At 39.1% G+C, this 27,991-nt stretch overlaps 1 long non-coding RNA gene across 1 annotated transcript; it reads left to right on the forward strand.

Annotated features, from left to right (window-relative positions):
* The first annotated feature begins 664 nt into the window (after window positions 1-664).
* LOC134472053 (uncharacterized) lies at window positions 665-27,929 on the forward strand. Its single transcript, XR_010041878.1, has 3 exons — window positions 665-968; window positions 25,308-25,596; window positions 26,633-27,929. It is a non-coding gene; the product is annotated as an uncharacterized LOC134472053 (long non-coding RNA).
* The last annotated feature ends 62 nt before the right edge of the window (window positions 27,930-27,991 follow it).

Consider the following 27,991-nt stretch of genomic DNA (forward strand, 5'->3'; position numbering starts at 1 on the left):
ATGGAACTATGGAGATAAAATCAACGATAATAGTTGGGACAATATTGTGAGGGGCTCTCTTGAATGTCTAAGAGCAGAAAACCAACAATAAGTACGAATTCAAACTATATCATAAATAATGTGTCTACTCTGAATATGTGATAAAATACAATAGGGGACATGGGGAAGGTATTTTAAAACATGAGTTTAGAAAACATTATTTCCAGCTGTTTCTAAATCCAAAAAAAGCCAGAAGTTTTAAATAGGTTGTTCATATATTTAATTATAAAACTAAAACTCAAATATGCTATTCTAAAAAAGAAAGGCTGTGTGTGCTAAGCAAGTCATTACAGTGAACTCTGAACCCAGTTCAAACACCTTCAGAATTTCTATTTTAAACCACTATTTGTTGAATTACTGAAAAATCATTTGAAAAAGGTCTGCATTTTCTAATCACTGCCAGTTCTTTCTTTCCTCAAGGTATTTCAGGATTGCTCAGTCAATCCTTTTATTCGGCTTTCAAATGAAAACCTGATTCTCATCTTCTGTCTCCTCTCATTCAGCTGGGAGCTACTTTGCTGCATGCAAAATACTTAGGGCTGCCAGCTGTACACCACTCCTTAATGTTGTAGGCAAGCAGTGCATTCCTGCTGGCCCTTGCAGGAGCCAGCGGAGGCGTGGGGGTGTGTTTCACGTATCAAAGGTAGCTGTAAACTCACAGGCTAAGCCTGGCACAGAGGCCAGGAGGCATGGCCCGCAGGAGGAGGTAATTGGTAGCATTATGTTTCCCTCGAACGAAGAAGGTAAAAGCCAGATTAGAAAAGGTCAAAAAGAGACTAGAAGGAAAGAAATTTAGGGGTACAGGTGTGAACTTTGGGCCAAGAAGCATTGCTTAACCAGAAGAACAAGGTTAAGAGAAGTAATCACAGCCCAAAGAGGCACCAGGCATGTGGCACTCTGTGGGCCGTTCATAGTTCAGTCTTGGCAAGGTGAGAGACATGCGGAGAGCTGGGGGCTGAAAATGAAGGTTTTCAAAGAGCTACCGATTATGAGACAGAGATGGGAAAATCAGACCTGGAGAACTTGGATCCAACAGAGTGTAATAAGAAGGGCATTTAAATCCATATATCAGAGTGGCTAATGGATTAGAAGCTGTGAAAAGTACAAGGGGGAAGGATAAAAGAGGCAAGAGTGTTACTAAAGGAAAGGAAACAGAGACAGGCTTCCAGGAAGAAATATTTTATGTTGAAAACAGTCACTAAGACACCAAAAAGAGCTCCACACAATGTGCTTTATAGTCGCCTATAAGATCTGTTATTGTTAAAAGTTTTAGTCATACAATATTTGTTTCATAAAAGGCTACTTGGATTGGTTCCCTATCTTTGCAACTGTTGCTAATCCTACAGTGAACCTAGAGTGTAGGAGTCTCTTCATCATACTGACTTCATTTCCATACTGGTTGCATCTCCAAAAGGAAAAATGGAACTTCTGGACCACACGGTAGTTGTGTTTGTTATTTTTTGAAGAACGTCTTGTTTTCTATAATGGGTATACTAATTTACATTCCTACCAACAGTGTATTGGTATTTCTTTTTCTCCACATTGTCATCAACACTTGTTATATTTCGTCTCTTGGCCAATAATCATTTCAACAGGCATGAAATGCCATCTCCTTCAGGATTTCATTTGCATTTTCTTGATGAGCAGAGATAGTGAACGTTTTTAAGTATACCTGTTAGGCATTTGCATATCTTCTTTTGAGATATATCTTCTCAGATCTTTTGCCCACTTTAAAATTGGATTATTTGGTTTTATGCTTTGACTAATTTGAGTTCCTTGTGCATTTTGGATACTGACAACTTACAAGGTATGCAAATATTTCTCCCAGTCTGTAAATTACATCTTCACTTTGTTGATTGTTTCCTTTGTTGTGTAGAAGCTTTTTAGTTTTATGCAACTCCATCTGTCTATTTTTGCTTTTATTGTTTGTGCTTTTGTGGGTCCTATTTAGGCAGGATTTCTGTGTTAGTCTTTAAGTAGAACTCCTTCTTTGTAAATACCTGAGTCTTTGCTCTGAAGGCTTTCAGCACATTATAGTGGAGTGTTAATCTGATTTAATTAAAATCTGTTTTTCTTATTTTTGTTGTTTAAGTCAGGATCTCACTTTGTAATTCATGCTAGCATTGAACTTACTATGTAGCCTCAGCTGGCCTTAAACTGACGATGATCCTCCTTCCTCAACCTCCTCAGTGCTGCGGTTACAGGCATTCACGACTATGCCTGGTTTAAAATCTACTGTATATGTGTGTGTCACTTTAGTTCATTATTGCTCACTCACCATTCCATTATTTTGGTATTCTCTTGTCAATTGGCACTTACATGTTTCATTTCTAGAGTGATGTGAGCAAAGCTCTAATAAACATTCTCATGTATGTTTCTTACACATGTAGACAAGAATTTCTGAAGAGTGCAGAAATGGAATTGCTGATTTGTATGCTATGTTAATTTAATGTTAATTATGGACTAACATGATTGTATCAACTTACAGTCCTTTCAAAACTGTAGAAGAGCAGAATTGTGGTTTTCAGTATTTGATTTCTAAAAACGGGTTTAACTATATGAAGAGTCCATTTCTTTTGATATATTGACACTTGTCCACTCTTGCTCCTCCTTATACCTTCATATTTATCACCAGACTATTTAGACTGGAATGGGAAAATAAATGAGACAAGCAGTAATTAACGACACCATAAGCCTCTCCATGCAGTAACTATTGAATGCCTACTATGTAATCAGCACTATGCTAGGCATTGAGCAGGGTATAGAGTTGTGGATGACCTCTAAATGTGCCTTCATACTTAAATTCTGGAAGTGAAATGTATAAACAGGAAATTACAAACAGCGCTAAAATAGAACAAGTATAGAGTACCACGTCAGTACACAGAAGGGGTACTCACTCATAGCATTGAGGCTGAGAGAGTATTTTATGGAATCATTTAAATATACATGGTAAACATAATATAGGCATGGTTAGATAAGGATAGATGTATGCATGGGTACCTATGTGGCATTATATCACTACATAATATTTGAATTGCAATAGAATGTCTATGGGATCTATGCTAATCTTTCTCCCTGGGGTTATACATGACAAAATTCATATATTAAGAGTCACAGTGGTCAGTTTTGTGTATCTACCTGACTTGACTATACCAGATGTTGGTAAAATATCATTTCAGGGTGTGTCTGTGTGGGTGTTTCCATAAGAGATTAACATTCCATCAGTAGACTAAGCAAAGAAGATCACCCTTCCCAATGTGGGTGGTTGTCATCTAGTCTGTAAGGGCCTGAAAGGGATAGAGTAAGACAAAGGTGAATTTGCTGTCTGTTTGAACTATGCAAACATTATCACTCCCAGATTCTGTTGGAATTTATGCCACCAGATAATTTCTCCACCTTGCAGGTAGAATCTTTCAGTGCACTTGACCTCAATAAGTGTGTGAAACAATTTTAATAATAAGTCTTTTGGAGTGTGTGTGTATGTGCCTATGTGTATCTTTGTTGGTGCTGTTTCTCTGGAGAATCCAGAATAATAGCATTGAAGTTCAGTGTTTCAGTTATCCCCTGAAACCAATCACTACCCTGAAGTTGAAAGTGGCTGGTACTAGGGATTCAAAATCTTTCAGATCATGCCTAGCCCATCTTTGAACCTGTTCTATAGATGTTTCTCCCTATTTCTTTCAGCAAGGTACCAATGAAACCAAAGCAAACTGTAGAAAGGAAATCCAAGAAATTGTAGAAAGCAAGAATCCAACTGGAACCAAAAGTCCAGAAAAAGAGCAGAAAGATTTATTTTTATTTTCTCCCAGTGAGAAAAGGGACAAGGTAAATTCTTCATACCTTGAATTGCCTTCATCTGCTTTAAGTTGCTAGGTGTCATTTACCTAAGTTTGCCAAACAGTGCAGGTCATTTATAAATAATATTCATTATTTGTTATGGTTTATATCTGGATGTCTCCCCAAAGCCTCAGATGGTCATAAGCAGGGCTTTTTCAGAGGTGGCTGGATCTAGAGTATGTGATGCTGGGATTAAAGGTGTGTATTTACTAAATCAGTCTATTGATTGGCTTGGCACTACCCAAATCCAGGTAGTCTAGACAGAATATAACAGAGGCAGAAAAAAGCTGCTAAGTTTCCCTTCCCTTGCTTAGCAACCTTCTGCCCACCGTGAATGTTTTTTCTCTAACAGGCCTATCTGCCATGCGTCCTGCCTTGGAATGAGAAAATTAAAGACTAAAACCTCTACAAACTGTAAGCCAAATAATCGTTTTCCCCTTTAACTTTGGGTGTCACATTATTTTGTCTCAGCAACAAAAAGAGTAACTAAGATATTATTACTCAAAATACTCAAAATAAGCACTTATTTTAGGGGTAGTAAGTGTTCATTAGTTCATTGTTTCTCTGTTGCCTAACTGTTAACTTGTATATTTATTAAGAATGAATTAGGGGTAGTAGGTGTTCATTAGTTCATTGTTTTTCTGTTGCCTAACTGTTAACTAGTATATTTATTAAGAATGAATTAGGGGTAGTAGGTGTTCATTAGTTCATTGTTTCTCTGTTGCCTGTTAACTAGTATACTTATTAAGAATGAACACAAGATCTTCACTTTGCATAATCCGTTTTCTGTAACTGTGCTTCATAATCAGGTTTTTCAGACTGTAATAAGTGTCTTTATAGGAGCACATGACTAAAAAAAATAGGCTAAAATTCAATACACAGAAACCTCGAGCTCCTGATCAGCTACCAGGAAGATTTATTTTAGCAATATAGCTCCATATGAGGCTGCTCCCTGGTACTTTTATCCAGCTTACAACATTTTATCTTTGTGTGCTGGCTACAGTTAGTCCTAAGAGTAAGATTCATCTTTAGAAACCTTAAGTGTCAATAAATTACATTGGTCTTGCAGCCCCATGCATTCTGAGGAGTATGGGACATTGTTCCAGTAATCTAACAGTTCCTTTAGCCTCTACCCTTAACTGCCCTTTCTGGCCATTTGTCTGTGTCCCGTCTCCAGGCCATACTACATACCACAGTTTTTGCAATAGTATTACAGAAAGCAGGAGAAAAAGAGGACACCTCTAAGGTCAGGGCTACTAAATAAAACTCTGCACAATCTTTAAAGTCTTCAGGGATTTCTGCCTATCCTACCTCCAGAATTCTAATTTCCAGTTGTATAGTGCCTTTTCATTTAGTTCCATTATCTCTGGCAGGTTAACAGAGAATTTCTGAAGAAATATAACATTCCAAGGTGGAGACCTCAAAATATCAACCTTCCATCTTTCACCAAGCCTTGTTTACTTCAGATTTAAACATTTTCCAATTTAGCACATTTGATAAATCATGCTCATGTGCGCTACATTTGCACTGATGGCTGAGTCTTAATCAAGGCCACGGAGCTTCTAATCAAGTTTGGAATTGTGGACTTTAATGTGAACGTATGGTTAAGAATCACCACTTGAGTAACTACTCACTCAACACTGAAGAGAAACTAATGCATCATCATCATCATCATCATCATCATCATCATAATAATAATCTGTAAAACAGCTAATGCAAAGAAAACAAAAATCTATAATATCTTCAGAGTAATAAAAGACACTAAATGTGTACAACAAATATAACATGTGGTAAAAAGATTCAGTTCAATCAGGGATTGGAAACAATCTTTAAAATTAGAAATGGCAGGAGCATAACAACTCAGGAGAAAGACTGGAGGTTGAAGTTGAGAAATTCTCAGAAATGAAGCAAAATGAGACAGAAAATGGAAGAAAGAGAAGGAAATTGGAGGATCAGCTCAGAAAGTCCAACATTAAACTAAGAAGAGAGAAATTAAAAATGAAGTTGGAAAAATTATAAAAGCAATAATAGAGGCTTTTCCAGACTTAGAAATACCAAAACATGGAGTACTCTCTTGTTTATTTTTTTGGAAAGCTGTTCAAAAAATCTATTCAAACCAACTATGGGGGAAAAGGGAGCGAGAAAGTAAAATGGTATTCAACTAACACAAGAGGAGAGAGAAGATTCTTAGGTAGTTCTTTGGAGGAGCTAACTAACAAATGTTTGAGAACACTGGGAAAATATTAGAGGGAATTACATAGAAAAGAAGAAGAAATTATTAACTTTAGACAAGATGTCATAAAAAGGAAATATAACTAACGCACAATTCTTGGCTTAATACAGTATGTACATAGCTATAGTACTATAAAATGAACATTGTTTCATGACATTTTTTTTTTCAGGCAGGGTTTTGCCACATAGTTCAGGATGGTCTTGAGCCCACAATATAGTCCAGGCTGCCCTCAAACTTGCAACGAGTCTCCTGCCTCAGCCTCCTGAGTGCTGGAATTACAGGTATGCACCACCACACCTGGCCATGGCGTAGCAATATTGAGAGGAGGAGATGAGAGCAAATATGACTGCCTGGGAATGATGATAAGAGGGAGCTGAAATCTCAGTCACAGTAATATCAATGAAATACATTCTGTCCCAAACTGAGAATCAAGAGGTAGAGGGATATGCATGCTATTTAAAAATATGAAGAAACACCTTAGAAGAAACATCAGCGGATGGCGTGGAATCTGAGGAAGGGACTCGGGGGAAAGCACTGGAGTGGGACTGCAGGGCTCACTGTAAGCCTTATGTCTGCATCACATAACACAACTATGTGTCTGCATTCCACTGGTAGAAATCAAAGAGCAACTTTAACAGCAGTGGGATGGGAGTTGATTTATATACATTTCTGTGCATAGTTCTGATTTGTACCTTGGGCTTGATTGCTAGAAATGGAATCATTGGGTCAGAAGACTTGATTAGTTTTGAGATATAAGTGTGTATAAGTTTCCAGTCTTTGCCACAGCTGGCTGCTATGCTAACAGGCCCTCCGTGGCCTTACACCTTTGCCAGTGAAGGCTGTTTCTGTTAAAAACATACTCTGGCTTGTCCGATGAGTTAGAAAGATTTTATTTTTAGTTAGCTTAAAATTATCTTAGGTTTAATATTTTATTTAGTTCTACTTTTTGGGAGTGGCTTAGATAATATAAGAATACATTTATGGTAAGTGATTGAAGCCTTATATAGGTACAAAGATTATAACTTGAAGTAACTGGTTAATTGATTCTTATTCTGTATGCCTTTGCTGGAGCAGCTCAGATTAGCAGGTTTTAGAGAAATGTATCTATCTATTCATCTCTCTCTTTCTCATACATAACCAAATGCTGATATTTTTAATATAAATGGTATCTTACTCATGTTGCAAATTTCTTTGTATGCTTATGAATATGTCTTCAAAAATGCTTCTGATTAAGTTTTTAAATATGCTTTGCTATTGTGCATTTTAAACAAAGTGTGGTGTTCAACCCACAGATGTAGGGGGAACCACAACTCTGATTTGGTTGAGATGATGCCATAGATGCACCCAGAGGGTTTGCAAAGATTTATGACATAATGAGCTCTCTGGGAGTGCAGGGGGGATTTTTAACCACTCTCATAGCAGTTTGGGAGAGCAGAGGGACTTTCTAGTGGTTAGGGGCTGCGGCCTGGGTGTGGGTTTCCACACATGGACTGTGGCTTGTGAGGTTTAAATTTGCTGCAGGGGCCAAAGGAGGAAGCTACTTGGTTTCCTTGATGGTTTGCTGGAGTGTGAGATGGAATGGGGGCGGGGGGGGGGTTGCTGGGGGGGCTTGAAATCTGTCAGCAGTAAAACATCAAAAATCAAGTCAGATTCTTTTATTACACAATGTTTGCTATTCCTTGAGAGCTTAGTCACGAAGATCCCTTTTACTCTTGAAAAATAATCTTTACAATTTGAGAAACTAGACAAAGCAGAGTGGCACACTAAGGTAATGAATTTGTGTTTCTAGTAGGTTTAGTAACTTCCCATGCTTGATGGCTTTGCTCCTGGTGGCGAAGGAATGGCGGTGACAAGCCACCTTCAAGCTGGCACTCCCAGCAGCATCCAGCACCATCCAGAGTCTCCATCTGGAGAGGCCAGTGTCCTTTTGCTCTCTGGCCTTGGTTTCATTTTATTGCTTTGTGCATTCAACCCACCTCATTCTTGAGAGTCCGTGTTGCCAGTCGGTTTGGGCCTCATTTTCGAGTGTGACCCTATTGTGCTTTCATACTATTCCTCACAAGGGCTTTCTCTATCACTTTTGTAAAAGTGAGCTGTACTTTCTTTGGTCCCGGAGGAGTACTCATTTTTGATCTTCCCTGCTCGGGTGGCACAGAGATTAAAAGTGGAAGGCCTAATATTTTTCTAATCTCAAAACAACAGGATGGACTATTGTCTACTCAGAGTGTGTGCAGGGGAGGGTGACCAGAAGGCATACCCACTGCAGTCTAATCACTGAACTTTGGGCAAAGGCTTGGAAATGGCTTGTTGATAGTACATAATAGCGAGAACAATTATTCTCTCTTGCAAAGAATTCTAATTAGTGTGGAAATGCAAAAGAAAAGCCTGAGCTGAGAACAGAAGGTCTAAGGCAACAAGATCTTGGCTCTCCCAGGAGCACTTACAACACTAGAAAGTGTTTAGGCCCAATTTGACATTTCAGATCAAGCAGATTAAAGCCCATGGTTTTTTCCACCTGGCATAATCCTAGCCTGTGGAAGCCACAGTTAATAATTATTGCCCTGAGCCTAGAGAGAGCTCCACAATAGAATCTCTTTTATTCTGGCAAACCGAGGGCAAATTGTGGCCAGCATTTTAAAGCTGGCAGACAAAGGTTTGGCCTGCTCTGGATGAGAATGTCTTTCGCATGACAAGTACTGTTGTTCGCTTGCCCTCAACCACTTTCTGATCACCCTTGTGTTTATATCACTAATCTCTCAATTCCACCTGTGCTCTTTGCACTTCAGGGTGACTTTGCACTTGGAAGAGCTCCTAGACATGTGGAGGAATAGGAGGGAGAGTTTTTATTGCTGTAGTTGGAAGCAATATATATCACAGTGGGTCTTATCTGGCTAAATTCCGTCAAGTATATTGCAAATGAAATATAGGTAAGAATTTGATCACTCAATGATGACAATAATGTGGAGTTACTCAGAGTGGAAGAAGTTTAATTCAAGGCAAGCCAACAAGTGAATGTTGGACAGCTGCTCTGTCCAGGGTGCCATGCCAGGTCTGAAAGGGTGCTCAAAGCAAAGAGAAGATGGCAGATCATGTTCCTGGAGGAAGGAGCAGTCAGGCAACGTTTTGAGATTGATTTGATGTTGTCAAACTACCTGTAGCAAATTTGCTTTGTTATCCATAAATAATGTCCCTTTGCTTAGCTGCTTCACCTAGAGTTAAGGCTTCAGAGACAGATACTGTACTGATTCACTAAATACTGCAGTTTCTTCCTGGAGACCTGAAGCCATAAATACTATCAAATAAGATAATATATATAAGGGATAGCACTTGGTGGGAAGATGGGGCTTGCATGACTGTTGTTATTTACTTCAAGGTCCGCTTCTACTTCTTTTTATCCTTTATCCAATTATTTCTATCTCTCCCATCCATTTCTTTCTCCCTCTCCTTCCTCTGACCTTGATTCTATGGTTGGGTATTCTCTACCTAAATGTCCTCTCTCCTCCACTGGGCTAAGCTCTTGAAAATAGAGCGTATGTTTCTGTTCTTTCTGCTCTCACCACATAGTGCCCTGCTGGATGGATTGAACTATCTGATGTGATTATATACCATCCTCTTATCCCAAAAGGGGTTACCTCTCAGTCAGAATTGCCTAGCTCCATTATAATTTCTTGCGGTTTAAAGAAGGGAATAACCTTGAACTCAGAGCCCTTGAATGTCTCTGTGATCACTTTCTCTGGCCTGCAAGAGTGAGATCTGAACGTGTAGAATAGAGGTGAAAGGCCAGGAGACTGTTAGAAGGTAAAAGAGCCCTTCTATATTTTGTGGGCTTCAAAAATAACCAAAACTCTGAGGAGGATTTAAAGCACAGAATGGAAGGGTGGGGGATATTTTTTTGTTGTTGTTTGCTAGAACTCAAAAAGTGATCTAAAACCTTGGGATTTTCAGCCAAGCGATTGACCATCTTTTGGTGATACATGCCCAGAGAAAACCTTAGGCAAGAACATTTAAGGTAGACTCAGAATATTTCTTGCCTTTTCTGACTAAGAGTGGGATAAAAAGGGAAATGCTTTGTAGATATAACTTGTCTATAGGGAGGCAGAGTTTGGGCACTGGACATTATTCATGGGTTCCAGTGTGTGTGTGTGTGTGTGTGTATGTGTGTGTCAGTCTGGTGCTTTCTATCTGACCCCCTTTTCCCCTTTCTGTTTTAATCTATTTCTGTCTCTTGGAAGCTTGTTTGCTATGCAGATCTTCACATTGTGGGTGCCTACCATTATCATCTACTGTGTACAAAGCAGTCTGGTTTCATTTCATTGTGTGTTCATTACCTCTATCAGACACTGTCTATCTCTTGTCCTGTGCATAGATTAACTTGAGGCTTAGGCTAATGGATTCCATGGAATGTTTTAGGAAATATCTTCTACTTATAACATATTGTTGCCATTTTAACAATGTTCCACTAAGAATGCTTTGGTGAAAATACAATAGAGGAGCAGCTGTGTTGCTGATGTTTGTAGCCCTAAAAGCAGACTTCCAGGGATGACTTTTTGGGTGGAGAGGGCTTTTGTCCTTACTGGTGTACTTCCTGAGAGCCCAGCATCAGGCATTGCTTTTGAGTCTCAACTACCGTTACTATGAGGTGCTCCAGCACACACGCATAATGATCTTCTGGCTGGAACATCACAACACCTGAGTTCCAATCGCAATCACCTGCTGTGTCGCTGTGATCTTAGGAAAGTCTGGCTCTGAGTTTGTCTTCTGCAGAGACAACTCATAAAGAAAGCTCTTTTGAGCTACGATTTTATGATTTCCTGATAGATGGCTTTGTAGAACTTGATTTAAACATGGCAGTAGGAGATAATCAAACGGCCCTTGGAGAAGTTTGAGTGAATAAGAAATGCCATTATAACTCAGAGTTTTGGCTGCTTTGTGTAAAAGGCAACTGTGGAGGCAATCCTTCTTAAACAGCTCTAATTTGTATGGAACTTCTATTGCTGAAGTAGAAAAACTGAGTGCTAACACTTTCAATTAAGTGAAATGACTTCATGTTCTGTTAAGTTCAGGCTGGCTAGGAATTTCATGACATAACATTGACTTCATTATAATAATGCTTAACACTAGGTTCACAAGGGTGATGTCTACTAGCTAATATTTTTATAATTGTACAGTTATCATCAAATCATATTGATTCATGGCTGAATGAAAAATGACAGTGAATAATATAATTGTGAAATTTCACATGGCACTGACATTTGTACTTAAAGCACAAAAGATGCAGAAAGCATGACTGCTGTGGTAAAGGTACAGTGGTGAAGACTTTGTGGAAAAGTTCACAAATTCAAATGTAATTAAGCATGAATTAAACATGATGAGCTACAGGGCTAATTCTAACATTGCTGAAACTCCATTATGGAAATATGCTTCAGTAATATGACCAGCTCTTTTTAACATATGTCAGATGCCTAACATATGGTCTCCTAAGGCCTCCAGCATACCTTGGGTAATTCAGGGCAGTCAGCGTATGCTTGGCACTGCCGAAGGTCTAGCTTATTGAGCCAAGAAGCTAGGAAACAAAATGGGAAATCAACCCGAACTTGTCACATGCTAACTTCGTCTCCTTTAGAGCAGTACTATAAATTCAAAGAAAAATTTGAGGTTTTGTGTATGTAGTACTATGTGGTATATACTATTATAGATCAGTGTTATACCAGTATTATAGACCAATATTCTGCTTTTTCATGCTGTGTCAGTAAACAGCAAATCGTAAATACAGGCTAATGCTTATTTTAAATTAATGTATCAGGGTGATTACAAAGAATAGATGCAAATTTTATAAGGTGTAGCCACAAACAAAATCAGCTGCTTGATAATACTTGCAAGTGTGCGGGACATGGATACCTTGGAAAGCAGCTTCCTATAATATTATCACTTATGTCCTGACCTTCTTTGCAGTCTCATGTCTCAGCTTTTTGTGTCTTTCCCTCATGGCAGAGGGAAAGAGAAAGAAAATAGGAGACTGAAATGCAGCATTCTAGGGGCAAATCTTCCATTTGACTGCTTTGGGGGAGTTGGTTTCTTTCTTTTGATGTTGTTAATGTTATATTAGAACACTTTTTAAAATTAAAATTTTTATAATTTTGCCTATGTACAAGGATCTAAGTAAAGTGATGTTGGGATAAATGTAAAAGCCCTTCATGTTTATGTAGATGCATGTGTGTGAGTATATATGTACAGTTATATGTTCACGCTTACTAGAAGACAGACTTATGGCTCCCGCTGCCCTCTGGTCATAACTCCAATAGATTATGGGATATGATGATGATAACCATCAATGATATTTCTGTGGCAAGCGTTACAGTAATCATTAATTTCATGAAATGATTTTTCTGAGTCATACTGTGGTAAGAAGTATCAAGAATAAAAATTAATAGCTGATGTTTCTTTTAATACTAAGAATTTTTTTTCATCATAATTATTGGAGTAAATTATTTCTTTATTATTGATAGTGGTCTGCGGTTTTTGTGTTGAAAGTCATCTCCTGCTCTGGTGAAAGATTTTGGATAACAGCATTTTACCAGTATATCTCATACTTCCCAAAAGGGTTTTTTCTTTCAGCTACTTAGTGGTTTCTTCTACATCAGGCTATGTCAGACCTAGATGGTACAAGTCAGGCCCTTTCAATTTGAAAGGAGTGAGTCTGAACTTGAGAAATTCACTGCCTGTAAAAAGTAGAGGAGATTCATAACAAACAGCTTGTGAGCCCAGTTTAAAAAAGTAACCATGCCATATCACTAAGAGAATTTCAGGCTTGTCTTGGAGGCTGATATGAAAGAGCACAGTGATATCTTTTTGTAGCATAACTTACACTGTATCTGACAGAGGCAGGGTCTGCCACCTGTGACCCTGCAAAATGACTGTGTTTTCACGTAAAACCTGCTTTAATATTTTAAGGATTGGAACTATGTTTTGGCAAACTTAGGTATATAGATGAGTAAAAAAGGGATTTTTCTTCATCAGCATCTCTATCATCATCACTTGACCATCTTCTCATTGATTACAGAGTAATCGATTACCTTCTTATCTCTAGTGTCAACCTGACTAGATTAAGAGATTCCCGGAGAAGTGATTGGAAGGGAAGGCACTAACTTCACCAACTAATTGACCTATCCATGAGGTCTAACGGGACTATGGTGAAGCATTACCTGATTGGAAGTGGGTCATGGGGGCATGGCTGAAGAAATGTGTCAGTCTCTGGTTCTTTCCAACTCACTCTGAATGAACAGCTTTCTGCATCATCCACTTCCATCATGCCCATTTCTGAGCTGGTCAGTCCATGGACTGAAGTTTCTTAATACATGAGCTAAACTAAACCTTTTCTCCTTTAAATGGCAGGTGTCATGTATTTTGTCCCAGCAACAGAAATCTGACTAATACACCCAGGGAAATCTTTAAGAGTCTGAGTTTCTACTGAGTGCAATATAGTACTTACCCTGTATAAATCTATACCGGAAAGTTTCAAACAAGTAAAAAAGTGAAGAAGAAAATGTAAGCAAATCAGTCCTAATAGAGGTAAAAATAAGAAACAGATTAAAAAATCTTAGAATTAGGATGAACTTCAACTCAAAATTTCTTTGCCTTACTTAAACATGGGTTGTAAAATCCAGGAATTTGTCTTTAATCATTAAGGTCCCTAATAGACACCTTGACATTTGTGAAATCTGAGATCTGCTGTGCCCCTACTTGGTTTTTGAGTGTCTGAATAATGGTAGAACACCAGTTATCATGTCCTCCGATGAGTTCAGTTATTATTTAGTTACTGAATATTTAATTGCTACATTCATACTATGGTATTTTCTAATTTTCCTGAGCCCTGTCTTTGTTTGGATATTTGAGACATGTAAACTAATTTACACATCTGAATATTTACGATGTGTAAACTAATTTATGACTTATGAAACTTTATGCAAAAAGTACTGATAACCCATAAGCATAGTCATTATTAGAAGAAATAATTGTGTTTCTCAAACTGGGAATGATTTCTGTAACTTGCTAGGAAGTCTTGTTATTTTTCCCAATGTATTCCTTTTATAGAATAAAAGCAGACAAGAACTCTGCAGGAAAATTTAAGAGATGCTGGAACAGAGACAACCAGCTAAATTAAGAGTCCATTGCTGCAATTCAGGAAAGTAGTGAGGAGAGCCTGACAGTACCGGTGAAAATGGGGACAGACATGGGCAGTGTGTTACCAAGTGTTTAAGAAGCAGGATCAATAGCATTTGGTGACCAATTGTGCATGAAGGGTAAAGGATGGACAAAAATCTAGACTGATTCTCAGCTCCTCATTTGGGTGACTGGGATTGAATAGTCCCTAGAGAATTTTTTGTTAGAGGAAACCTAGGAGTTCAATTTCGATGTAATAAGTTAAAGGTAGTTCTGTTGTGTCCAAATGAAACTTTAGCAGACTATTTGGACAGAGTTCTACAGAACACAGAGGATTAGGATTGGCTCTTTGTAAGTTCTGTGTATTTATGTGCTGGTGCTGGCTGCTGTGGCTGAGACAGACTAATCTAGGTGTGAGCTGGGGGAAGAAAAAGGAAGGGGAGACATTGACAAAAGAGACCCCGAAGGAAGGGAGCACAAACAAGAAAGAGATTAGGAGAGACTGGTGTCACAGAAGCAAAGAGAAGAGAAAGGGTCCACCACATTAAGCATAGCAAGTAAAAAAAGATAGAAAAGTGCTCAGTGGTTTTGAGCCTGAGCAGATTATCGTTGACTTGATGAGAGCCTTTTTAGTTACGCCAAGTGAATAGGAGGGACCAAAGCAGAAATCTCTGAATTTAGAGGAGCCTGTGAAGTCACCTGGGAAGGGAGAAGAAAATATGGAAAAGGATAACTTTTTCTTTTTTAAATGGGAGGAAACGTTTTTCCAGGGAGATCTGGAAGACAGAGGAAAAGAAAGGAGCATGTGATTGGTTAACCAGTCCTCTGGGGACTGGGACAGGCTGTAACACAGAGCGCGAGACTGTTCTTCTCAGATAGAGGCAAAGAAAGCAACCCTCTAGCCTTCTTTTCTTGTCAAAGGGGAGGGGAGCAAATGGATCTATTTCTTACCCTATGCTTTTTGTATTCTTCATAAAATAAAAGGTACCTGTTGGCAAAGAATGTAGAGTGCGGTTTGATGGGATGGAGAAAGTTTAAACAACCACCGAAATGTTAACATTTTTGAAAGGGTTCTTGAGGAAGACGACCAAACTTTAAGAGTTAAATAAGGCATACCATTAATTAGCTGTGTCATTCTGTAAAGTTAGTATATTTTTTCCTGAGGTGTGTCACTGCAGATCAGTAATAGAAATGGAAATACAAGAACTAAACTGCCAGGTTCATCTGGCAGGTTCATCAGGGGAACAAATTCAGAAAATGAACCTATTGAGACTCTGTAGTCTTATGGAATCCCAGTAAGAATGAAAGATACTTGAGTTTGGAAGGGGAGCAGGCCAGGTTTCTGTCTTCTTTGTTTCTCATTTTCCTGCATCTGTCATTCAGAAACCAAGTTTCCTTGGCCAGAGACTTTGATTTTACTTTCCTAGACCCCACTAATTTCTCTTTTAGCACTGGAAGCTGCTTGTATAATTTTTCAGTCTACATCTCAGGTACCTTGTGCAGCCCACAACTTCTGCCACCTGAATGTCCCTTGTGATGCTCAGTCAGTGCACTGGGATCAGATCCAGGCACATGACTCCTTTTTAGGGTTGGCAGGCATTCACCATTCAGTCCATGTCCAGGGTGTGGTCCTTGGCTCCTTCTGGGATGAAGCCATCTCTCCTCTCCAGACTGGTCTCCTCTGCAATCTATGTACCATGTGGTCTGGATGTGATATTTTCATGCAGCTCAAAAAGAGGCAGTCCTAGACTGTTACCTTTATTTTTTTCTTACTCTAAGATATATCGCCTGGAAATGCCACAAAAAAGAAAAACCACTATTGCAGTGTTTAGTCTCCTGCTCATTGAGGTTAGAAAGATAATAACATATTAACAGATTATACAGAATGGTTCATAAATGGTCATACTTTCACTCAATGTATTCAGATTGTCTGGAGTAATTCCAAGAATGCAGTCTATCCCTTCTCTGCACCTTTACCATGTTTTAGTGGACCTGCAGGGGTCAAAGCCAGAGCTGGCCTTGTATTTTACGGATGTTGACAGGCTGCGGGCGCTCCGCCCTGGAGCACTCTTTTGCTCTCTGCTTTGTATGCAGGTCAGATCTGAGAGCCATTTTGCACGGCTGCTGCAGGGTGTCCATCTGTCTTGAGCTCAGCGGAACTTCAGGGATCGCAATAGGAGATTCACGTGCACTGACAGGATTTTGATTCCACCTGCTGTTGATGGTTGACAAAGAAGGCATAAATGAACAGTCCATATATTCAAGCTGTTGCCTTTCTACACAGTATTCAGTCAGTACTTGTTGATTACCTAATAAGTGCCACGTATTGACTCACCTGGGGGCTAAGGATATTTAGTGGGTAGAAAAACAGTACTTAAATACATTTACAAATAAATGGGTAGAAAAACAGTACTTAAATACATTTGCAAATAAATGTAGAATTTAAATTATAACCAATACAATAAAGAAAACATTCGTTGTGTTTTGAGAATATATGAGAGGTACTTTGCTTTATTATGTGGGAGGTAGGGAGGATTGTTTAGAGGTGGTGACATTTGAATTGAGATATGACTGACTGGTAGAAGTTAACTAGGCCCAGCAGAGAGGGAGGAAGGGTCATGCCCCTTAGGAGAAGAAAGAAGTTTGGGAAACTGAAAGGTGGTTCCAGTTTGAGTTCAGAGAATATGTTAAAGTGAGGAGCAGAGTGACCAGATCCCCAAGGGACCAGACCAAGAGGATCCTTCATCCACAAGGAAATGGAATGTCTTTAACATTTTTTAAACAATGAAGTGGTGTGATCAGATTTGTATTTGTGAAAGCTTAGTGATGTGGGTGTAGCATAAAGGATATATTTAAGGTGGGAAAGTGGATGATGTGAGAGGAGGTAGGAATGTCTCAGTAGGCTACTGACAGATGATGGTGGATAGATCAGCACCGTGACAGCAGAGACTGAAAGGTGAAAATGAATTCACACTGCATTTTAGAGACAGAACTAATCGGACTATTGATGGATTGAAGGTGCCCAGGGCAGAGAGAAATAAAAGAACAGTGGGTGATTTCTAGGCTCCAGCTTAGGGAACTGTGTGTGTGCTGGTGGCTTTTGGTGCTCAGTTAGAAGTTAGGGCCCAAGCAAGTTTGCTTAATTAGGTCCTAAAATTAATGTAACATAGTAGCTTGGGTTTTTTCTCATCCCCTATAACATTCAGAACTCCTAAGTGTTTTTCTTAATTTGGAAATTCATGAAGATTATATTGCCAATCAGTTGACTCCATCATTGAAAATATTGGAATGAAAGTTAGAACAACTGAATTGTAACAAGAATCATAGTATTTATATAGAAATTTGGAGAACAAAAAAATCAAGTAAAAGAGAAATTGAAAGCCCCTGATTGTGTGTGTCTGTGTGTCTGTGTGTGCGTGTCTGACCGTGTAGGGATAAATGTGGGCAGATTATAGGCTATAGATGAGCTTATTTCCTGAGCTACCACATCCGTAAATTTGCTGTCATCTGCCCCCATCTTAGTGTGTCATGAGCATACTAGACCTTACCGGTGTAATGATGAATTGAGACAAAATTTTTCCTCCTTGGTCATGTGAATACATCTTCTCCCTGCATTCTAGAATAATGTTTTTTCTTTAAATTACTGTAAATAACCACTGAACTTCAATGACTGAATATTCCAGCTATTGTTTTCTCCCTCAGTTCCTTGCTATTGCTGTTTTGTGTTAGATAGGGCACTGGGTCCAATTATAGCTTTGCATTTAATTACAAACTTTGCATATGTGTGCATTAATTAGAAGATTTTATTGCTTTGTATTTTATGGCTAGAGGTTGTGAACTATAGCAATCCAATATACCACTTAAGGGGGTAATACAAATTTAGAATAATAAAATGAAATTTATAATGATCGTCTCAGGCAACTAAAGTATTGTATAGAAAAACAATAAAGCATAAATACAATATACACAAGAGTCAAACCCATTTTCATTTAATGAAGATCTTCAATCTTATAAAGAAGACATTTAAAGATTGGGCACAATATATATTTGACACTTACTTAGCCTAAGATTCTAAAAGTAGGACCTACAAGTAGGGCCCTAAAATTGTGTTTAAATGTACCCAGGTAAGTAACTTAAGTAAAGAGTATTTTGATTGAATGCCATAAAGATAAAAAAATAACTGCACAAATAATGTGATTTTATTAGTAAATGTGTTTCTCATGGTCTCATGGCTTAATTTTGGAAGGCTTAGTGTGTATACCAGAGTTAAGTAAATTAATAAATATACAGTATTTACTTATATAATGCATATAGTAAATAATAAAGTAGGAAATAACTCAGATCTCTGCTTATTGCAGAAGACATTACAGATATGGAAAAAGGGGCAGGGAGGTCAGAATGAAACCTGTGAAGCTTGACCACAAACAGAGGTATCAGCATAAGCTCATGAACTTTAGTATCTCTAAATATATCAATCTGTCTATCTATCTATCTATCTATCTATCTATCCATTTGTATAAATACAGAAATGTTACTGTGTCTGTGTGCAGGGTTAGCTTATGCACATGCGTTTTCCAGATGCCTTTTAAAAAGGCTTAGAAGCAGTAACACTTCAATAACAATAAGCATATCTGGTGTTTAGGCCTTCTTTTTAAAATATTGTTCTTTAATAACAAGCAAACAAAGAAATAATCAATGAAAACAAAAGTCCTAGGTTTCATAAAGAAGCAACTGATTCCGAGGCTGAAGCTGGACAACTAGTAGATGAACCTGGATCATCTTGTATCACAGTGAAGTGGGAACAAAGTGTAGGGTACATGGGATGGAAACTCAGGAGTCAACCTGAAGTATTATTAATGGCCCAAGTTGGGACAATTTGAGTAATAAAATAAATAATGAAAATACTAGATTGTAGGGGGCTGGGGATTTAGCTCAGTGGCATAAGCACCTGCCTTGCAAGTGTGTGATCGTGAGTTTGATCCCTGATACCGATAAAAAAACCCCGAAAAAGACAAAAAAAAAAAAAAAAAAAGAAGAAGAAAATACTAGATTGTAACAAGGTTTGTCTCAGAGGTCCTAAAGATGGTCAAGCTTCCTTGAGAGGAATTGACCCTAGAGATCATAAGGAATTCCAAGAAGGAGCTTGGAGATCCAAGGCAGGAGCCTGGGCAGAAGTGATTCATTCAGTAGTCTTTGATTCCCTGATGGAGTGGGGAGCAGAATAGCACCCTGAACTAGCAAAATCTGTGAAGGTCTGTGGTGATGGTAATCTCTAAGAAGACACAGCTAGAGGCAGGATGGGCTCCCATGGGGACAGCTTTCTATAGCCCAGGCTATGTTGGATTGTATCTATTGAAGCAAGACTTCTCACAGTAACTCATTGAGATGAACAGGTTAAATGTTCTCCTTGTTTTTTTCTTGAGAGATAAAGACAGGTCTTAGGAAGGAGAATGGAAAGAGATTTCTAGGACTGGCATAAACAAGGTAAATGACATGTAGTGACTATTTTGGCTTCTGTGTCAGGGAGGTTTTTTGGAAAGAAGTCTTTCTTCAGAGACATGGTGGTCCCTCTCTTTGTTCTCAAAAGTTCTGGAAGTAGAATATGATGCAAAATATTATGAATTACACTGCAGAAGCCTGACACTTATCATGGAGAATGTGATTACATATTGCCTTTCTCCAAGTTCTTCTCAGCTTCCTGTTCTGAGGATATTTGAATAGCCAGACACCAATATATGACTTGCTTACCTCTTATATTGCATTAATTAATTGCTATAGGTTATACTGATTATTTCTAACCTAAACCTATTGGTTATTAATATGTAAATTTGAGGAAAATTGTTTTCTTGGAGTTATAAGGATAATTATATATATAACATTACCATAATTAGAATAGAAAGTATTGTGGTTATTACCTAAAATGTTCTCCAAAGACTTATCATATTGAAATCTTTTTTGTCAGTTGCTGGGCTTTTGAACTAATTAGATCATGAGGATTGTAACTTCCATTTAATCAACGGATCGATCACCAGTTGATCTATCCATTGATTAAATCATATTTATTGGAAGATAATGGAAATTATTGGAAGATAATGGAAATTTAAGAAGTGGGGTATAGTGGACTGTGGAGTGTGACCTTGGAAAGTGTATTTTGTCCTTTGTTGTTTATGGCTTGTATCTAGACGTTCCCTCAAGTGCTCATCCATTTGGAGGGTGACTGCATCATAGGTGTGTGGTTCTGGACCGTGGTGTGTGATACTGTATTAGTCCACTGATTGGTTTAGCGTAGTTCTGGTTTTGGATGATGGACTTGCCAAAGGGAGAAGACCAACTGTGGGTGTGGGTGTCACCAAACAGTAGGCCTGCAGCTTTAATGGAGTAAAAACAGAAGGATGGCTTGCTACTTCCCGTTGGCCACGCCATGAACCCTTTCTCCTCATCCGTATGCCTTTGCCATGGTGCTGTGTGTGAGAACCAGCTGACTATGAACTGAAACACTGTGGTATCAAAATAAACCTTTCCTCTTTCACATTATGGATACTGGATTTTTTTTTTTGGCAGTACCGGGGATCAAACTCAGGACCTTATGCTTACCAGGAAGGCACTTACACCACTGAGCTAAATCCCCGGCCCCATGGATACTGGATATTGTGTCTCAGTGATCAGAAAGTAACTAAGATGTTGGCTCCTTCCGTTTTAGTTCTTCTGCTCTCTGCTTTTGGCTGCCACAAGGTGAGCAGTTTCCCTCCTCCATGCCTTTCTACTGAAATGTTCTGCCTCACCACAGGCCCAAACAGAGACACAGCCCAACCATGAACGAAAACCTCTGACTGATGAGCCAAGTAAAACTTTCTTACTTTGAGATGTTATTCTTAGACGTTTTGTTATAGAAACAAAAATGTAACACTTCAGAGTTGCAAAATTCTTTTTGATTTGGAAGCAGCAATTATCATTCCTTCTACCCTAAATGAGGATGGGATGAATGGATCTGTGAGGAAAAGTTTCACAAGTTTAGCTTAGACCACCACCTTGGTACGGAGTGTCATCAGTGAATGACTTTTAGATTCGACAAAATTGAATGTCTTTTTGATGTTAAATCGGGCCAGTATTAGTGACAGTGATGGTGGGCAAATAAGGTTAATAGTGAGAATGTAGGTCGTTCGGCTGGCATTTACTTCTCCATTTCCTCTAAATTCAGCCTTGTTTAGTATATTCCATCTCACAGCATATGGCTTAGGAAAAGTAGATCATACCTAGCTTCAAGGGCCAGATTAGTTCTGGAACTGTGATTTGTTCCTTTATTTAAAAAATACTGAAAGAACCCTATCATGTACCAGGCAATGTTTGAGGTGAATAGAAGAGCCTCAAATCACTAGCAATGAAACTGACATACTAGTATACATGTGGAAAGAGGTATAAATAACAAGGAAAATCCTCTAGTGGTAAAAGCTAAGCAGAAAAACACAGGTTTGGTGGAGGTGGATGGAATGCCAGAAGACAGCTTTGGCAAATAGATATTTTAAAAGGTGATCAAGGAAAGCCTTGATGAAGTGACATATACTTTCATTTCTTGCTTTGAAATTAGGTCAACTCTCCCACTGAAAGCAGAGGAGAAGTCTACTGGGAGACTTGTAGGAAAACATTACCACACAGCAAAGGTAGAGTTGCAGGAGAAACAATTGGTCTTTTTCCTCTGATGCGGTTATAATTGGATTGGAACCTAGGAAGAATTGCCGACACCTTGTGACTGGCTGGGTAACAGTAAGAGTGTCAGGGTAGAGACAGAGAAAGAAATTGGGACCTTGATTATTTTTCTGTGCCACAAAATTAACTGACCCTGAAGTCTGATCTGCATCTGTGCCTCTTGTAATGTGAAACAATAATTTTTCATATTGTATATGCCAGTTTAAATCAGGGTTTCCTTTACTTGTAGCTGAAGGCATTCTAACTGATGAAGAATATATCCTAGTAGCTTTAATGGACTGCAATAAACCACTTTTCAAAATTCTAAGTGTATAGGGATGAGGACTTAGGACATTTTATTCTAAACACTGACACTTTCTCATATACAATCTTTTATGTTGGCCCACCAGCTTCTCAGAATTGGAAGCAGTTGGGATATGGCTGAGCAAAAATGACCACCGTTAGATGTCAGTAGCCCAAGATATAAGGGAGTCCAGACACCATTCTTGAAAACTCATATTTAGAGAATCACATCCTAAGTCATAAGTAAGTACAGAGACGTGCTGAGGAGATGGAGAAGTTCATAGATGTGACTGAAGACTACTCTGCAAATAAACAGAAAGAGCAATTTCATACTATCGGGCTGGGCTGTTGCATTGCCGACTGTGAATGGAAATGACCCAGTGAGTGTGTAGTCAACCTCTAAAAATTTCTCATCTCAGCAGAACTGGCGAGAAGTAAACCTTGATTTCAGTCTCATAGCTGCCTACTATGGAAGGCAGAATAATGAACCTCCTGTCTTCCCAAGTTATCTGATTCCTGGGTCCCATTAATATGCTATGTTATGTGGGAAAAGGGACTTTGCAGATGTGACAAAAGTCATAGATCTTGGGATGAAGAGGTAATCCTCGGTTATTAGAGATGGCCCATCTTCACATAAACTCTTAACAGCAAAAATTTTTTAAAATTAGAGTTAGAGAAAGTGATGCCTGAAACTTCAGAAAAGATTTGAAACATGAGAGTAACCTGATATACTTTGTCTTTGAAGATGAAGAAGATGAACTATGAGTGAAGATATAGGGGTGGACCCTGGATGCTGTGAGCAGCCTTTAGCTGGCAACCAGCAAGGGCATGGAGATAACAGTCCCACAGCAGCAAGGAGCAAAATTCTGCCAAAGGTCTGAAACAGATTCTCCCCTAGAGCTCTGGATATAAGTTCAGTCTTGGTGACATATAAATTTTAAGCTGGTGAGACCCATGTCAAGTATCTTGAATATAGAACTGTGAGATAATAAATGTCTGCTGTTTTAAATTGCTAAGTCACCACAGTAATAGAAAATAAATATACCCACCTAGCACAGAATGGTGTCCGGAGTGGATAAGGTAGTAGACTGAATTACTGGATGGGTGGAGGGATCAGGGAAAGGTGAGAAAATGAAGTCCAGCCTTGAAGTGACCCAAGTAAGCAGGAAACAAACAACATGGTCTTGAGTGAGGGGTGCAGAAGACATGGAAATTAGTTGATAGATACAATAAATATCCATTGTTTCTCCAAACTAGTACGTTTACTACAAAAACCATGTTCTAGCTGGGTCAGTGGTTTGGGTTGGTCTCAGTCATATAGTTCTTATGTTGATCTCAGTTGGATTCACTCATACATCTCCAGATAGTTGCCAGTCAGCTAGGCAAGTGCTTTTGGGGTTTGACTTGTCAGCTGGGGGGGGGGGTGGTGGTGGTGGTGAGGGACTGGCTACAGTGAATTTATTAGCATCCAGCATGTTAATGCAGGCCTGTATACAAACAAGGTGGCTGACAGGGGTCTCATAGCAGTAAGAGGCATTTTTCGGTATTTGCTTAGATCATGATTCCCAATTCCTGTCAACCAAAGAAAGTCACATGTCTGTCCTAGAGTCAGTGTATTAGTTTGTCAGAGTTGCTATAGCAAAAGACTATAGGCTGGGTGGCTTAAACACCAGAAATTTATTCCCTCACAGTTATGGAGTCTGAACATCTATGATCAAGGTGTTGGCAGATCTGGGTTCTTCCAAGGGCTCTCTTCTTATTGTGGAGATGACAGTCTTCCTGCTGACTCTTCATGTGGTCTTTTGTCTGTGTGTGCATCCCTGGTGTCTCTTACTCTTATAAGGAAGTGGTCTAGAGTCCATCCTAATGGCCTCATTTTAACTTAACTGCCATTTGCAAATTCTTATTTCATGGCTACATTCTCAAACATTAGGAGTTAGAGTTTCAACATAAAAATTTGGAGAGGACACAGGTAAGCCCAAAACATTCAGTGTGAGAGGGAATTACTTAAGGTACAGACATGATAAGTAAGAAAAAGTGAGGGAGTCATTAATCTAACAGTCTACCATAGGTTGTCAAATGTAGGAAAAGAAATAAAAATTCACAGAATTTCCTAGAACTTCCTTTACTCAAGATGCAGTGTTTTAAATAAGAGATCCACCAACGGATGGCTGTGGGCTACACCTAACCTCCAACCTAATTCTGTAAATAAATTTATCAGAAACCACCCATATGCATTGATTTGTGTATAGACTCTGGCTGTCTTCATGCTAAAATGACAGAGTTAAGAAGTTGCGACATAGATTGTATGCTCTGCAAACTTTTGACCTATTTACTCCCTGATCTTTCCTAGGACAAATTTGTTGACCCTAGTGTCAGAGAGTTATAAGAAAGCCAAATGATTTGGGGACAGGGAGGGTAAAATAATCAGACAATCACTTTCAAGAAACATATAGTCTAGCAAGGGACAGAAGGTGGTAGGCACAATTTCTCTTGCTCAATTCATGTAAACAAATTGCCAGATGAAAATCAGTTCTGGAATTATTACAAAGATTGGGGCTAATCCTAATGACTCTATTTACAAAGTTCACCAAATTCCTTTCTGAGAGGGTTGTTTTACCCAGCCTTGGCCACCTACCCAGCTGCTCTCCACACATCCTAGACCTTTCAAGAATTATGGAGAAGTAGTTACTTGTCATACACAAGAGAACAAAGCGGGAGTCCCAGCTTTAATAGGGATTTCCCTTCCTGTGCACTAAGCCTCATTCACACCCAATAGGAGGGCAGTGCTGCTTTTAAACCCCATTTCACATTTTAAACCAATTCTGTTAAGCATGACTTCAGCTGTCACTTCTTGTTATTTTTGGAGATGCTTGATGCTCATAGGTTTGAAATACCCCATCCATTTGTTCAATGGGTTTCTGATAACTATCCCTGCCCAATGGTATGAAGTTGACACCAATTATGCAGCTGGCTGCCTTAATGATGGAATATTTTAAAATGGGCTACGATGCCATCTAGTTACAATTGTTCTTTTTCTTACCGCGTCTAGATACTGGAACTTATTATTCTACAAACCCAGCGCTTCAAAGTTGATGAGATTTTTACTGCTGCTGCAAATGATGAAGGAAGGGAGAATTTAGGAGTGAAGACAGTTGCGAGGAGGCCCACGGCTGTCCGCGCTGCTGATGTGGTCTGTAACCCCACTGGAATCAAGAGAAGCAGGCTTTTCAAACCTTTGCTGCATAAACCTTGTTATCGCTGAAATAGACCACTTGAGATAGAGGTGCCGATGGATTTGCTGCTGATGACAGCTCACCAGGACCCAGCTCTCCATTCAGGTACATTGATATGCATATTCACTCTACTGGAAAAAAATCATCTCCTCTTCTACCCTGGGACATGGCTTCTGTAGGTTCTGGAATCTGCTATTTTATACCCACCTGCTGGTACAATATAAACAGCTGCAATAGGCATCAAGCTATGAAAAGCTCCGAGGAGCACTATTGCAGTGTGAATTGCTTCCTCGCTCTGTACTGTTTGGTGATTGTAAGATGGATTGCCAGGTTAGCAAAGGCACGTAGTGTTTGTGTAAGGAACAGGGAGGGTGATTTTCCTGGCCTCTCCTACTTGCTATTTCATACCAGTCCCTCTGCTACCTATAAAAAAATGAGGTATTTGTTAATGTTTTGTTCAAATTCAAAGGCCAAAATCACTGACTTGAGCCCCAAGTAAAACTACTTTGTTTTCTTCTTCCTTCAAACTCCCAGATAAGAACTCTTGATGCTTCTGTCAGCGAGGCTCCTGGCCCATGCCATTGCTGGCTCATGGAAGCTTCCAGCACAGCAGTCTGCTGACCCTCAATGCTTTCTATCAGGAACCAACTGAATTAGCATAGCTACCTTCTCTAAATACAGAAAGTTATTTCCAAAGCACAAAAGCAAGTTGACAAAAGAATACAGTCAACTGGGAAATGCAGAGCCTGCCTCATTCTTTGGGAGAGTTGTGCAGCCGTGTGGGTAATCTGTGTTAACATCTTGTCTTCCACACGTTGACCTCACTTTGATTCAGACATTCTAGAAAAGGATTCATTTCTTCTCCATTTCAAAGCTGTTTATCTGGCTTAGAAAATAGCTGTTTTAAACAGAAGCCTTTACACTTGTCTGGGTAAATTCTGTTCCAATTTTTGTTTTGGCCACAAGTCAAAGATAACAGCTGTGTGCTTGTGGGTTCACTGAACTCTACATGCTCATTGGCTGCACGGCTGGCCAGAGGCAATAACCAATAATTAGAACATTTCGGGTCATCTTGGGAAGAACAGAGTTTTCTCATGTTTGGAAAGGTGATGTGACCTCCCTCTGATTTTCCCAAATGTAGATCTGTTGGTGCCTGAATGCGGAGCTGAATGCACAAGCCTGGAGCTGTTACCATCGTGTCCTCCCTTTCCCAAAATAGCACCTGAAAAATGGAGGCTGAACACAATGTTTAATGTTTTTCAGCTTCACTATGCTCTAAAATGGGCCTGAGCTGTGATAATAAGTGAAAGTACTCGGATAGTCCCAGCACATCAGCATTTCTGATCATAATGATTTGTGACTCAGACCTTGAGAGCTGTGGGATTTCTTTCTAGTTGAATCAATACAAGTTTACATAAATATATGTTTCTGTTTTCCTTTTGTTCTTGCTTCAGCATTCATGTTTACTTGCTGGCAAGTATATACAATGGGAGGGTGAGAGGGAAAGAAATGGAGCGAAAGATGACTCAGAAGAAATTATTTGAGTGGGTTCAAATTTCTTTCCTGATTATGACTTTTTAGTGAGCCTATTTGTTTTGCTTATAAGGGGGAACACACTGGAATTTTCCTTTGAAAAGATAAAATTTATCCTAGGCATTTAAGAGATATAACCACTCATCTATTACCCTGATTCTAAACTGTAGCCATCCTTGCAGAGCAAACTGTATCAGAGTGTTCGATGTGTTGGGGAGTTTTGTATTGGAGACATGTATCCCAAAACATTATTCAACAGTCATGTATGGTTGATTTGCTACTGATACAAGGAGGTAAGAGAGCATTCACCCCACTTTTAAAATCTGCCTCATTCAAGGGGATAAGCCTCAAGATAACAGTGTGTGATCATTTCCTGCACGGTGGGAAGATAGGAAGACCTTTCACTTCCACTTGAATAACCACAAAGATGAAGAAGAGGCCACCTTATTAAAGAATTATCTGTGGCACAGATTCTATTACCAAATATTATCCCTTCCTCGCCCTCCTGGTCTCACCTGCTTTTGCAAGTGCCCCAGGCACAGGACTGGTAGCTGCTTTCTATGACTCGTGCAATTTGTGAAATGTAGAAACTCAGCTCACTAAGGTCACAAACGGGATCTGAAATTGAGACTTTCCCTCAACAAACTATGGGCCACTCAGGGGCTGCTCAAGGTTGAGCTGGGAAGGTGACCATCTCTTACTAAGTTGTCCCTATTTCTTATTTGCCAGAGGCAGTTCTGAGCATGTTATAGCTTCTTAATGTGAGTTCGAACCCAAGACTCTTGACCTGAAGCATTTCTGACTTCCTTATCTGTAAGTCACATTTCAACAAGAAATTAATTAAGTTATTGGGAAATGAATATTACTTAACATACGTACATTTTCTCTGAGTTTATTTAGGTAAAGACCAGCTACCTATAGATATTTGGATCGAATATCCACATATTTTCCATTTATTTCTATAAGA

The sequence above is a fragment of the Cavia porcellus genome, unplaced genomic scaffold, assembly GCF_034190915.1.
Source record: "Cavia porcellus strain 051 isolate PalLab524CR breed Dunkin Hartley unplaced genomic scaffold, mCavPor4.1 scaffold_21, whole genome shotgun sequence".
Lineage (NCBI taxonomy): Eukaryota > Metazoa > Chordata > Mammalia > Rodentia > Caviidae > Cavia > Cavia porcellus.